Source organism: Dasypus novemcinctus, chromosome X (genome assembly GCF_030445035.2).
Source record: "Dasypus novemcinctus isolate mDasNov1 chromosome X, mDasNov1.1.hap2, whole genome shotgun sequence".
Lineage (NCBI taxonomy): Eukaryota > Metazoa > Chordata > Mammalia > Cingulata > Dasypodidae > Dasypus > Dasypus novemcinctus.
The window spans coordinates 88,245,085-88,258,262 of NC_080704.1; positions in this window are offsets into that span (position 1 = coordinate 88,245,085).

Below are 13,178 nucleotides of genomic sequence, written 5' to 3' on the forward strand. Positions count from 1 at the left end.
CTCATTGTGGTTTTGATTTGCATTTCCCTGATAGCTAGAGATTTGGAACATTTTTTCATGTGCTTTCTTGCCATTTGTATTTCTTCTTCGGAGAAGTGTCTGTTTAAGTCTTTTTCCCATTTTTTAAATGGATTGTTTATCTTTTTATTTTCAAGATGTAGGAGTTCTTTATATATGCAAGTTATAAGTTTCTTATCAGATATATGATTGCCAAATATTTTCTCCCACTGTGTGGGCTCCCTTTTTACTTTCTTGACAAACTCCTTTGAGGTGCAGAAGGCTTTAATTTTGAGGAAGTCCCATTTATCTATTAGTTCTTTTGCTGCTCGTGCTTTTGGTGAGATATTCATAAATCCATTACCTATTACAAGGTCCTGTAGATGTTTCCCTACACTGCTTTCTAAGGTTTTTATGGTCTTGGCTCTTATATTTAGGTCTTTGATCCATCTTGAGTTGATCTTTGTATAAGGTGTGAGATGGTAATCCTCTTTCATTCTTCTACATATGGCTATCCTGTTCTCCAGACACCATTTGTTGAATTGGCCACTCTCTCCCAGTTGAGAGGGTTTGGTGGCTTTATCGAATATTATGTGGTTGTATATGTGAGGTTCTATATCAGAGCTTTCAATTCGATTCCATTGGTCTATATGTCTCTCCTTATGCCAATGCCATGCTGTTTTCACCACCGTAGCTTTATAGTATGTTTTGAAGTCAGGTAGTGTGATTCCTCCAATTTCGTTTTTCTTTTTCAGTATGTCTTTGGCTATTCGGGGTCTCTTTCCTTTCCAAACAAATTTCATAGTTAGTTTTTCTAATTCCTTAAAGAAGGCTGCATTGATTTTTATTGGGATTGCATTGAATGTGTAGATCAATTTTGGTAGGATAGACATCTTAATAATGTTCAGTCTTCCTATCCATGAACAAGGAATAGTCTTCCATTTATTTAGGTCTTCTTTGATTTCCTTGAGCAATCTTGTATAATTCTCGTTGTATAAGTTCTTTACCTCTTTAGTTAAATTTATTCCTAAGTATTTGATTTTTTTATTTACTATTGTGAATGGTATTTGTTTCTTGATTTCCTCCTGATCTTGCTCATTATTGGTGTACAGAAATGCTACTGATTTTTGCGCATTGATCTTATAACCTGCGACTTTACTAAACTCATTTATGAGTTCTACAATCTTCGTTGTAGATCTCTCAGGATTTTCTATGTATAGGATCATGTCATCTGCAAATAATGAAATTTTGACTTCTTCCTTTCCAATTTGAATGCCTTTTATTTCTGGTTCTTGCCTCAGTGCTCGAGCAAGTACTTCTAAGACAATGTTAAATAGGAGCGGCGGCAGTGGGCATCCTTGTCTTGTTCCTGAGTTTAGAGGGAAGGAGTCTAGGATTTCTCCATTGTAAACAATATTGGCTTTAGGTTTTTCATATATACTCTATCATGTTCAAAAAATTTCCTTGTATTCCAATCATTTGGAGTGTTTTTATCAAGAAAGGGTGCTGTATTTTGTCAAATGCTTTTTCTGCATCAATAGATATAATCATGTGATTTTTTTCCTTCAATCTGTTTATATGGTGTATTACGTTGATTGATTTTCTTATGTTGAACCATCCTTGCATACCTGGGATGAATCCCACTTGGTCGTGGTGTATAATTCGTTTAATGTGTTGTTGAATACGATTAGCAAGTATTTTGTTAAGTATTTTTGCGTCTAGGTTCATTAGAGAAATTGGTCTGTAATTTTCCTTCCTTGTGATGTCTTTGTTTGGCTTTGGTACTAGGGTAATGTTGGCATCATAGAAGGAGTTGGGTAATCTTCTTTCTGTTTCGATGGTTTGGAATAGTTTCAGCAGGATTGGTGTCAGTTCTTTCCGGAATGTTTTATAGAATTCACCTGTGAAGCCATCTGGCCCTGGGCTCTTCTTAGTTGGGAGATTTTTAATAACTGATTCTATCTCTCTGCTTGTGATTGGTTTGTTAAGATCATCAATTTCGTCTTTTGTCAATATGGGCTGTTTATGTGTTTCTAGGAATTTGTCCATTTCCTCTAGATTGTCATTTTTGTTGGAATATAGTTTTTCAAAATATCCTCTTATGATAGTCTTTATTTCTGTGGGGTCAGTGGTGATATCGCCTTTCTCATTTCTTATTTTGTGTATTTGCATCTTCTCTCTTTTTTTCTTTGTTAGTGTTGCTAAAGGTTTGTCAATTTTGTTAATCTTCTCAAAAAACCAGCTCTTGGTCTTGTTTATCTGTTCAAGTGCTTTCTTATTTTCTATTTCATTTAGTTCTGCTCTTATCTTTGTTATTTCCTTCCTTCTTCTTCCTGTTGGGTTACTTTGTTGTTGTTTTTCTAATTCCTTCAAATGTGCAGTTAGTTCTTCAATTTTTGCTCTTTCTTCTTTTTTGATATATGAATTTATGGCTATAAACTTCCCTCTCAGTACTGCTTTTGCTGCATCCCATAAATTTTGGTATGTTGTGTTATCATTATCATTTGTTTCAAGGTAGTCATTGATTTCTTTTGAGATTTCCTCTTTGACCCACTGTTTTTCTAAGAGTGTGTTGTTTAATTTCCAAATCGTGGTGTGAAATCTGGGCTTCTTTCCCTTGCAAATCTCCAGCTTGACTCCACTGTGGTCAGAGATAATGTTTTGTATGATTTCAATCTTTCTGAATTCGTTCAGCCTTTCTTTGTGGCCTAGCATATGATCTATCTTGGAGAATGATCCATGTGCACTTGAGAAAAATGTATATCCTGCTGTGTTTGGGTGTAGCGATCTATATATGTCTATTAGATCGAGCTCCTCTAATATACTATTCAGATGTTTTGTTTCTTTGGTGATTCTCTTTTGAGATGTTCTGTCCAGAGTTGATAGTGGTGTATTAAAATCCCCCACTATAATTGTAGATGTATCTATTCTTTCACTTAGTTTTTCCAGCGTTTGCCTGACGTATTTAGAGGCACCCTTGTTAGGGGCATAGATATTTATGATTGTTCGATCTTCTTGACAGATTTTCCCTTTGACTAAAATGTAGTATCCTTCTTTGTCTCTCACAATTGTTTCACATTTAAAGTCTATTTTGTCTGATATTAATATAGCTACTCCTGCCTTTTTTTGGTTATTGTTAGCTTGAATGATTGTTTTCCAGCCTTTCACTTTCAATCTCCATGCGTCTCTGGGTCTAAGATGTGTCTCTTTTAGACAGCATATGGATGGGTCATATTTCCTTATCCAGTGTCCCAGTCTGAATCTTTTGATAGGTGAGTTTAATCCGTTGACATTCAGTGTTATTACTATCAAGGAATTATTTGTGTTAGCCATATTTTGATTGGATTTGTGTTTGTCATATTTTGTTTGTATATTTTTTTGTCTTTTTTTTTTTTGTTGTTGGTCTTATACTCTCCTCCAACTTTGCCTTTCCTGTTTTTTCCTTTCTTCCTGCAGAACTCCCTTTAGAATTTCTTGAAAGGGAGGTTTCTTGTTGGTATACTCTTTCAGTTTCTGTTTGTCTGTGAATATTTTGAACTCTCCATCATGTTTGAATGCTAGTTTAGCTGGATAGAGTATTCTTGGTTGGAAATTTTTTTCCTTTAGTACCTTGACTATATCATACCACTGTCTTCTTGCCTCCATGGTTTCAGAAGAGAAATCAGCACTTAATCTAATTGAGCTTCCCTTGTATGTGATGGTTTTCTTTTCTCTTGCTGCTTTTAGGATTTTCTCTTTGTCTTGAGCATTGGATAATTTGACAAGTATATGTCTTGGGGTGGGCCTGTTGGGGTTTATGACTTGTGGAGTGCGCTGTGCTTCTTGGATATGTACATCTGTCTCTTTCAGTAGATTTGGGAAGTTTTCAGCCATTATTTCCTGCAACACTCTTTCTGACCCCTTTCCCTTCTCTTCACCTTCTGGAATGCCTATAATACGTATGTTTGAACGTTTTGCATTGTCATTCAGGTCCCTAAATCCTAATTGGATTTTTTCTATCTTCTTATTGACCCCTTCTACTATCTGTTTGATTTCTGATGTACTGTCTTCCACATCACTTATTCTCTGCTCTGTCTCTTCTAGTCTGCTGATATTTGCTGCAAGTGTATTTTTGATTTCTTGAACTGTGGTGTTCATTCCCATCATATCTGTTATGTTTTTGCGTATGTCTGCAATTTCCCCTCCAAGTGATGTCTTCATGTTGTTAACCTCTTTCATTACTGCATCAAATTTGTCGGTGATAAATGTTCTGAGATCTTTCATTGCTTGTGCCAAGTTTTGCTCCCCTTCGTGATTATTGGTTTGTTGATTGGATTCAGCCATGTTTTCCTGATTATTGGTTTGGTTCGTAGATTTTTGTTGCTTTCTGGTCATCTCTTTATTTTGACGAATTTAATCAGTTCCTTAGCTTCTTTGTCTGCTCTTGGAGGTTAATTAGTTGTTATTTTTGCACAGGTGTTATATCTTCTCTTTGTCACTTTTTTCTTCTTATTCTAGTTACTTGTTGTTGGTTAAGTTCACTTTAGAGGAAAGTATTAGTGTTGGGGAAAGGCAATTGTGTAAGCAAGGGAAAAGTGTAAAGTTGTATTGGTGATGTATGTTAATAAAGCAGGAATATGAGATCTGGAAGGATGGAGGTTAGATTCATGTAGATTGTATAGAGTTATAGCTGTAGGTAGAGTACCTTTTATGAAGTTGATGACTGAATTTGGGAGGAATATGGTATGAACTACACAGCTATTGTTTTCATGAGAGAGGGAAAAAGAAAAGAAAGGTAATAGTTTCAAGAGTGGATAATAGACAGAAAACAGAACAAAGGTATTAGAAATTAAGAGTTAGACACTTTGTGGATTGAAGAACGGGAGGTGGGGGGTGGAATATAGGAGAGACAGTAGATGATAGTGGATATCAAGATGCAGGGGAAGGGGGATAGTGTAGGTAGCCTAAATCAGTTCACACAGAAATGAGGCAGTGGAGGATGGGAAAACCCAGCAAATGTGAGGTGTTCCCTGTAGCACCTATTGTATACTTGAATTAAAGTAAAAATAAGTGGAAGGTGAGGGACAAGAGGGAAAGAGAAAACCGAAAAAAAAAAAAAACAAACTAATTATAATAAAGAAAAAAGAAAGGCAAGAAGAAAGGAAGAAAGAAAAAGAGGATGGGCAAACGGTGGGGAACGGATAGGGAGAAGAGAGATACAGGTACACACGTGTCACAATTGCAACACTATCTAAAACAACAACTTCCCCCCGCTTTGCCCTAAAACCCCCCCGTCTGTCTTCCCAAATGGGTCTGCAAGCACCTCCCTTCCCACAAACCCCCAATAGGCCGCCCAGGGCCCACGAACTCCCCAGTACTGCAGATGCTCAAAAAAAAAAAAAAAAAAAAAAAAATTAAGTAAAATTAAAAAAAAAACAAAAAACAAAAAACAAAAAACAAACAAACAAACAAACAAAAAAAAACAGAAACCCCTCCGCAGGCCCGGCTCCGCCCGGCTCCTCACGCCGCCTTGGCCTGGCCTGGCTCCGCCCAGCTCCGCTCGCTACAGCGGCCCAGCCGGCTCCGGCGTCCACCTCCCGCCACCGCGGCCTGGACCGGCCCTGCCCGGCTCCGTACCCGCCGCGGCCTGACCCGGGCCCGACCGGCTCCAAACGCTACCGCGGCCCGCAGCCGGGGCCTGCACCGGCCCCGCCCGGCTCCAAGCGCTACCGCGGCCCGCAGCCGGGGCCTGCACCGGCCCCGCCCGGCTCCAAGCGCTACCGCGGCCCGCAGCCGGGGCCTGCACCGGCCCCGCCCGGCTCCAAGCGCTACGGCGGCCCGCAGCCGGGGCCTGCACCGGCCCCGCCCGGCTCCAAGCGCTACCGCGGCCCGCAGCCGGCGCCTGCACCGGCCCCGCCCTTGCCCTTATTTTTGAAAGTCAGTTTTGCTGGATATAAGATTCTTGGCTGGAAGTTTTTCTCTCATGGTATCTTAAATATATCAGACCACTGTCTCTTGCCTCTATGGTTTCTGGTGAGAAATCAGCACTTAATCTTATTGAGTATCCTTTCTATGTTATGCCTTGCTTTTCTCTTGAGGTTCTCAGAATTCTCTCTTTGTCTTTAGCATTTGACATTCTGATGAGTATGTGTCTCAGAGTTCGTCTAGTTGGATTTTTTTCAGACGGAAATACATTGTGCTTCTTGGAGGTGGATATCTATGTCCTTCAATAGGGTTGGGAAGTTTTCTAACATTATTTCTTTAAATATTCCTTCTTCACCTTTTCCCTTCTCTTATCCTTCTGGGACAATGATGACATGTATGTTCGCACATCTCTGGTTGTCGTTTCGTTACCTGAGACCTTGTTAATTTTTTTCCATTCTTTTCTTCATCTGTTCTTTCATATGTTCACCTTCAGAGGCCATTTTTTCAAGATCACCAATCCTTTCTTCTGCCTCCTGAAATCTGCTATTATATGATTCCAATGCTTTTTAAATTCCATTTATTGCACCTTTCATTCCCATAAAATCTGCTATTTTTCTGTGCATGTTTTCAAATTTTTCTTTGTGCTCATCCAGTGTCTTCTTAATATCCTTAATCTCTTTAGCCATCACATTGAATTTATTAAGGAGATTTGTTTGAATATCTGTGATTAATTGTCTCAGGTCCTTTATGTCATCGGGAGGCTTATCTTGTTCCTTTACTGAGCCATAGCTTCCTGTTTCTTGGTGTAGGTTGTAATTTTTGGTTGGTGTAGTGGCATCTGGATTACTAGAGTATTTATTCTGGGTGCAGTTTTTCTCTTTAGTTTATGGCTTCCTGCCCTTTCTCCCTTGCTGGTTCTGCAGTAGGAGCCAAGGATGTAATTGGTGTTATAAACTGTGGAAGATCAAGCTGCAGTCAATGCCCTAGGGACGAATGAAACTTCTACCAACTTTCTCCTTTCCCAGAGGTAGGGACAGATTCACTGTTGTGTGGAGTAATCCAAGTCGTGCAGGCCTAGACTGTAGTTACTCAGAGGGACTGATGATGCTTCATTCCCCTTTCTCCCCTGCCTAAGGCATGGATGGAGCTCCAAGTGTGCGAATCAACCTATGCAGTCCAGGTCCAAGATGATCGCAGGTGCTCCTGTAGGCTTTTAATTATTCAGTTTGTGCCAGCGAAAGGTACACTCAGTTACCTGGATAGACTGGACCTGAGCTAGCCAGCTTCCTCTCTGCCAGAGGTGGGACTGAAGCCGAGGCTAGTGCAGCAGGCTAATCCAGGTGAAAGAAACTGGTTCCTACTGTCACTGATTTTTGGTCAGTCTGGCTTCCCCTCAGGCTGGGGGTGGAGCCAAAATGACCACCGGCCTTTTTCTGAATTGGACAAATTCACACCCTAGCTGTTCCTATGGTTATTTCTTAGTCATCTGAGCCTACCAATCAGTAGCTGAAATCAGCAGTCCACCATCTTCTTCTCCTCTGTTTTTGGGAAATGGAGATTCCAATTCCGGTCACAGAACAGCTCCTGTGGGCGCTTGCACCACCAGAGTAGGATAATCACCAACCTCCATGGCTTGGCCAGCAATTTCCCAGAGAGGGTGACGCAGGTCCCTGCAGCTTCCTCCGTCTGCGGTGGCACTGGGTCTTAGGCTAGACCTGCAATCTGACCTGGATGGAAAGAAGCCAGTCCCCACCAGCACTGGGATTTTCAGTCTGACCCACTTCCCCTCATGCCAGATATAAAGTTAAGATGGCTGCTCTTGACCTCTTTCTGACTTGGACATGCTCAAACTTTAGCTGTTCTCAGGTTTATACTTTAGCCCATTGAATTTTACTCTTCAGTAGCTGAATTTGGTGCCCAACCATTCCTTCCTCCCCCGTTTTGGGGAAGTGGTTCTTTCAGTTCCATCCACGGAACAGCTCCCAAAGTGGCTTGTGTCTCCAGTGAAAGATGGGCTCTGGTCTCCAGGGCATGGAGTGCTCTAATTCTGAGTCTTCTCTGAAGATTGTCAGCCTCCTTCTTCCATTCCTTAAAAGATGTTGTAGGATGCCCTTCTGACTTCCTGTAGCCCCCAAATGAGTGCTTTAGCTAGCTCCAGAGAGCTCTGGGTGTTTGCTAACAGCCTTGTAGCAGGAGCTGAATCTAGGAGCTCCTTACTCTGCTGCCTTCTTGCTGTTGTCCTTGCTGACATCTCCTTTTGGGGTGTTTTTAACAAGAAAGTCTGCTGCATTTTGTTAAGTGTGTTTTCTGCATCAATCAAGAGCATCTGGTGATTTTTTTTCTTCAATTTATCAATTTGGTTTATTACGCTAATTGATTTTCTTGTGTGGAACCTCCTTTGCATACCTGGGATAAAACCCACTTGCTCCTGGTGTAAAATTCTTTTAATGTCCTTTTGGCTTCTGTTTGCAAGTATTTTGTTGAGGGATTTTGCATTTAGGTTCATTAGAGATATTGGTCTGTAATTTCCTTTTTTCACAGTATCCTAATCTCATTTTGGTATTAGGGTGATGTTTGTTTCATAAAATGACTTTGATAGTAATCTTTCCTGTTCAAATTTTAGAAGAGATTGAGCAAGTCCCATATTAGAGCATCTTTCAATGATAGGTAGAATTCATCTGTGAAGCCATCTAGTCCTGTGCTATCCATCTTTGTGAGATTTTTGATGAGTGTTTCAATTTCTTCACTTGCCATTCATTTGTTGAGGTCTCCTGTTTGTTCTAAAGTCAGTGTAGGTGTTTCATGTATTTCTAGGAACTTATTCATCTTGTCTACATTTTCTAGGTTTTTGGCAGACAGTTATTTATAGTATCCTCTTATGATCTCTCTTATTTCTATGGCGTCAATGGTAAGTACCCCCCTCTCATTTCTGATTTTATTTATTTGTGTCTTCCCTCTTTTTTCTTAGGCTAGCTATGTGTTTGTCACTTTTGTTGATCTTCTGAAAGAATTAACTTTAGGTTTTATTGATTTTTGTGTGTGTGTTTGATTTCATTTATTTCTCCTCTGATTTTACTATATTTTTCCACTGACTTGGTTTGGGGTTAGTTTGCTGTTCTTTTTCTAATTCTTCCAGATATGTAGTTATATCATCAATTTTAGCACTTTCTGTTTTAATGTAAGCATTGAGGGTTATAAATTTCCCTCTGAACTCTGCCTATGCAATGAATTTTGATATGTGGTGTTCTAATTTTCCTTCATCACAAGATAGTTACTGAATTCTCTTGCAATTTCTTTAACCCACTACTGTTTAAGATTGTGTTGTTTAATCTACATGTATTTATGAATTTTCCTTTTTTCCATCATTATTGAATTCTGGCTTTATTCTGTTGTGATCAGACAAAGTATTTTGTATGACTTCAATCATTTAAATTTATTGAGACCTGTTTCCTGACTCAAGGATCCATGAGCACTTGAAAGAATGTATATCTTGCTATTTTGGGGTGCATTGTGCTATCGATGTCTCTTAGGTCTAGTTAATATATCATATTAATCAAGCTCTCTGTTTCTTTATTTCACTTCTTTCCAGATGTTTTATCCAATACTGAGAATGGTGGATTGAATTTTCTAACTATTATTATAGAGACATCTATTTCTTCCTTCATCTTTGCCAGTACATGCCTCATGCATCTTGAGGCAGTGAATTTAGGTGCATAAATATCTAGAATAATTATTTCTTCTTGTTGAATTGCCCCTTGTAAGGGATGACTTTCTTCATCCCTTATAACAGTTTTTAATTTAAACTCTATATTGCCTGATATTGGTATTGATTTAAAAATTATGCACCATCTATATATTGTCTATAAGAGACTCACCTCAGATGTAAGGACACAATCAGGTTAAAAGGGAAGGGTTGCAAAATGTTATTCCACACAAACAGTAACTAAAAATGAGCTGGATTAGTGGTACTAATATTGGACAAAATAGATTTTAAATTAACCTTCCTTTTTGTCACTTGGTTCCTCTTATTCTAGTTCCTTGCAGCTGTCTGCACTCCCTTTAAGAAGAATATTAGGACCAGAGAAAAGGAAAGAGATAAGAAAATAACAAGAATAATAGTAATAATAATAAAATAAAGGTAGAAGCGGAAGTGTACAAGAGTTAAGAAAATAAGTAATATGAATAAAAATTTTAAAAGTACAAGGAAATAAGAACAAAAAAGGTGAAATAAAAAAACTGGAAAAAGGATTGCACTAGAGAGAAAAGAGTAGAATGAATTAAAAGGCTGCAATGATGAGAAGAAAAGAAGACAGAAAAAAGAGTAAAATCGAAGGTCAAACAAAATAGGTGGAATGAAAGGAAAACAAGAGAAAACAGAAGAAAGACAAATGAAGGAAATAATAAATAGGTAAAAAAAATAAGTTAAAAAAGGAAACAAAGAAAAGTGAAAGACAAACAAGAAACAAAATGACAACAATAAAACTGCAGGAAAAGCCACCCTTCCCTCTTTAGCCCATAGAAAGCTTCCCAGGCTGCCAGCACTCATCAATCAATTTCCCATCAGCCTGCCCTCTGCAGGTGATGTACTAGGTTTTAGTGAATAAAATAAAGAAAAATAAATTTTAAAAAATGAAAAGGAGAAAAAAGTAACACTAAAAAATTACAGATCCAAGGAAACCTAAAACAAAAAATTCTATCACAAGGTACCAGCTAGGTGCCTGATAACCTGGTGGATCACTCTGCATAACTTCTCTAAGAAGTCCTGGAAACCAAAGAAGAGGCCTTGAATGTGCAAAGTGGGTACTCCTCAACTGCTCTACACTGGCTCCACAGCTTAAGTAGGCTTCTGGAAGCTCATCCAAATCTTCCTGCCACAGATCCTTCCATGAGTTAAGCTTTGAACAGTTTGCCAAGCTGGGCAGTTTAGGCATCTGTCTCCACTCCCTCTCTACATTAGTTCCCCTCTCTCCCAGGTTGCCTGGTTGTGAATGCCTGCCTGATCATATCCCCCTACCCTCTCCCCACAGCTGCTTTAGTTCCAGTCTGGGTCCCTGTATTAATCAACTATACAGGTACTGATTGAGTGTAACAGAAATCTGTTGGCTTTTATAAAACTTATTTATTTGCAGTAGAAATTTACATTCACCAGACCATAAAGTTACTTTCTTCACCAAGGTCTGTTGCCATATATTGGAGCAAGATGGTTGACAGTCTCTGTGAGGCTTTGGCCTTCCTTTTCTTCTTAAGGTTCCATGGTCTCAGCTCCTTTCAATCTCAGCTATAGACTAGTATAAGGCTCATCTCTCTCCCTGGGCCTCATTTCTTTCTGGGCTTTCTCAGCTGTTCAGGGTCCTGGTGTTTATAGCTGCATGCTATCAGGTGGGTGGTGCAGCTCTCCACCTGTGGCTCCAGTGTCCAAAACTAAACTCTGTGTTCTCCTTCTTTGTGTATTTACTTCTCTGTCTTTGAGTGAGCATCCATTTATTTAGCCTGTAACTGTAGGCTAGCTGTACATGGGGACCCAAACTGAGTCACCCCAATAATGTGGTAAAATGAAAGCCCTACTCTTGATTTAATAATATAAAAGTGAAAACTCTGAGTCTTATACAGTCTAATACACCCAGAGGAACAGACCAGTTTACAGACAGAATCAGTATTTCTTCTCAGAATTCATCAATATTACCAAACTGCCAAGTCCCCTCCGAGATTCAAAGGGGGCTCAGGGGTCAAACTCACTGAAAAGAAACCACTCCTCACACTCTACCAGACCCTTCTTCCTCCCTTCCACGGGTAGTGGATTCTACAACCATTGCTCTCATTTCTGAACCACTTATTTGTTTTTGTTTTTGTTTTTTTTTCTTTTTAAAGAAGCTTTAGAGTACATAAATGTTATATAGAAAATGTAGGTGATTCCCAGATAGCCCACACACAGCCCCTTCTACACATTCCCACCTTAACAACATCCTTCATTAGTGTGGTACATTTATTACAATTGAAGAACACATATTGAAGCATTGCTACAATATGGACTATAGTTTACATTATAATTTACACTCTGCTCCACAAAATTTTGATAGGCTATGACAAAACATATAATTGTCTGTATCTCTCATTGCAATGTCATGCAGAACAATTCCAATGTCCCAAAAATGTCCCTATATCACTCCTATTCTTCCTTCTCCCTCCCCTCTGAAACTTTGGTGGTCACTGCCTTTATATCAATGATAAAACTTCTTCCATTGAAACTATTATTATTTCATTTTCTTATTAATTATATTAGGATACTTTGTTGCCTTCATTTTTGTAGAGGTTTTGGATCACAGATGTGTCACAAATGTGGCGTGGGAAGAACACTGGTGAGGGGTATTTGTGATGGGGTATGCATGGTGAGGGGTTCACCATTGGGCATGCCTCACTGGTATATGAATATGTTCAAGTGTACATGGGGAATTTTCTTGGTGTGTGGAAATCCATACAATAAACAAATGAGTATTGAAATCCCATCCTGTGGATTTCTGCTGCATTCTCTCATAGGACAGTAAGAATCTTCCAAGTACAAGGGCAGTGCCTACTGAAGGAAGAAAGACCATTACAGCATGCCCTTGATACTGATGATTGTACTCATGAACCTTTTCTTGTGAGGTTGAATCTTAGCCTAGTGTTATATATTGCCTAAGAGTTACCTCCTGAAAGCCTCCTTGCTGTTCAAATGTGGCCTCTTTCTCAGCCAAACTCAGAAAAAAAACACACTACCTTCACCCATCATGGCACATGACTTTTAGGAATGAACTTCTCTGGCACTGAGGTATTATTACCAAGTGCCAACTGGCAATGCACCTGGAAGAAGACCTTGACCAAAAGGGGGAAATATTAACTTTATCATTAAATGAGTTCTTATTGCTAAAAGATTTCAAAGAGAGTCATGAGGTCATTCTAGATATTACACTTATGCATGTCTTGGCGGGAACTTATTGACTGCCACTGTAAACAGTACCTGAAATTGTGGGGCTCCTGCAGACTCTAGAGATATCCAAACACTTTAAGCAGGGCCAACATCTCAGAAATTTAGCACCCTGTAAAAAAAGTAAGTGGGCCTTACTTTTTATTTATGCTCCCCTGTATAACAGAGTTAGACTGATTTACAGTTTTCCTACACATGGCTCTTCTGCCTCTTTTATTTGAACTTATAATTAACACTATATTTATTAAATATATGCCCCACAGACTTAAATATTGGATCCATCCTTGTGCCAGTTGAGCCCTGACTCTCAGCATAG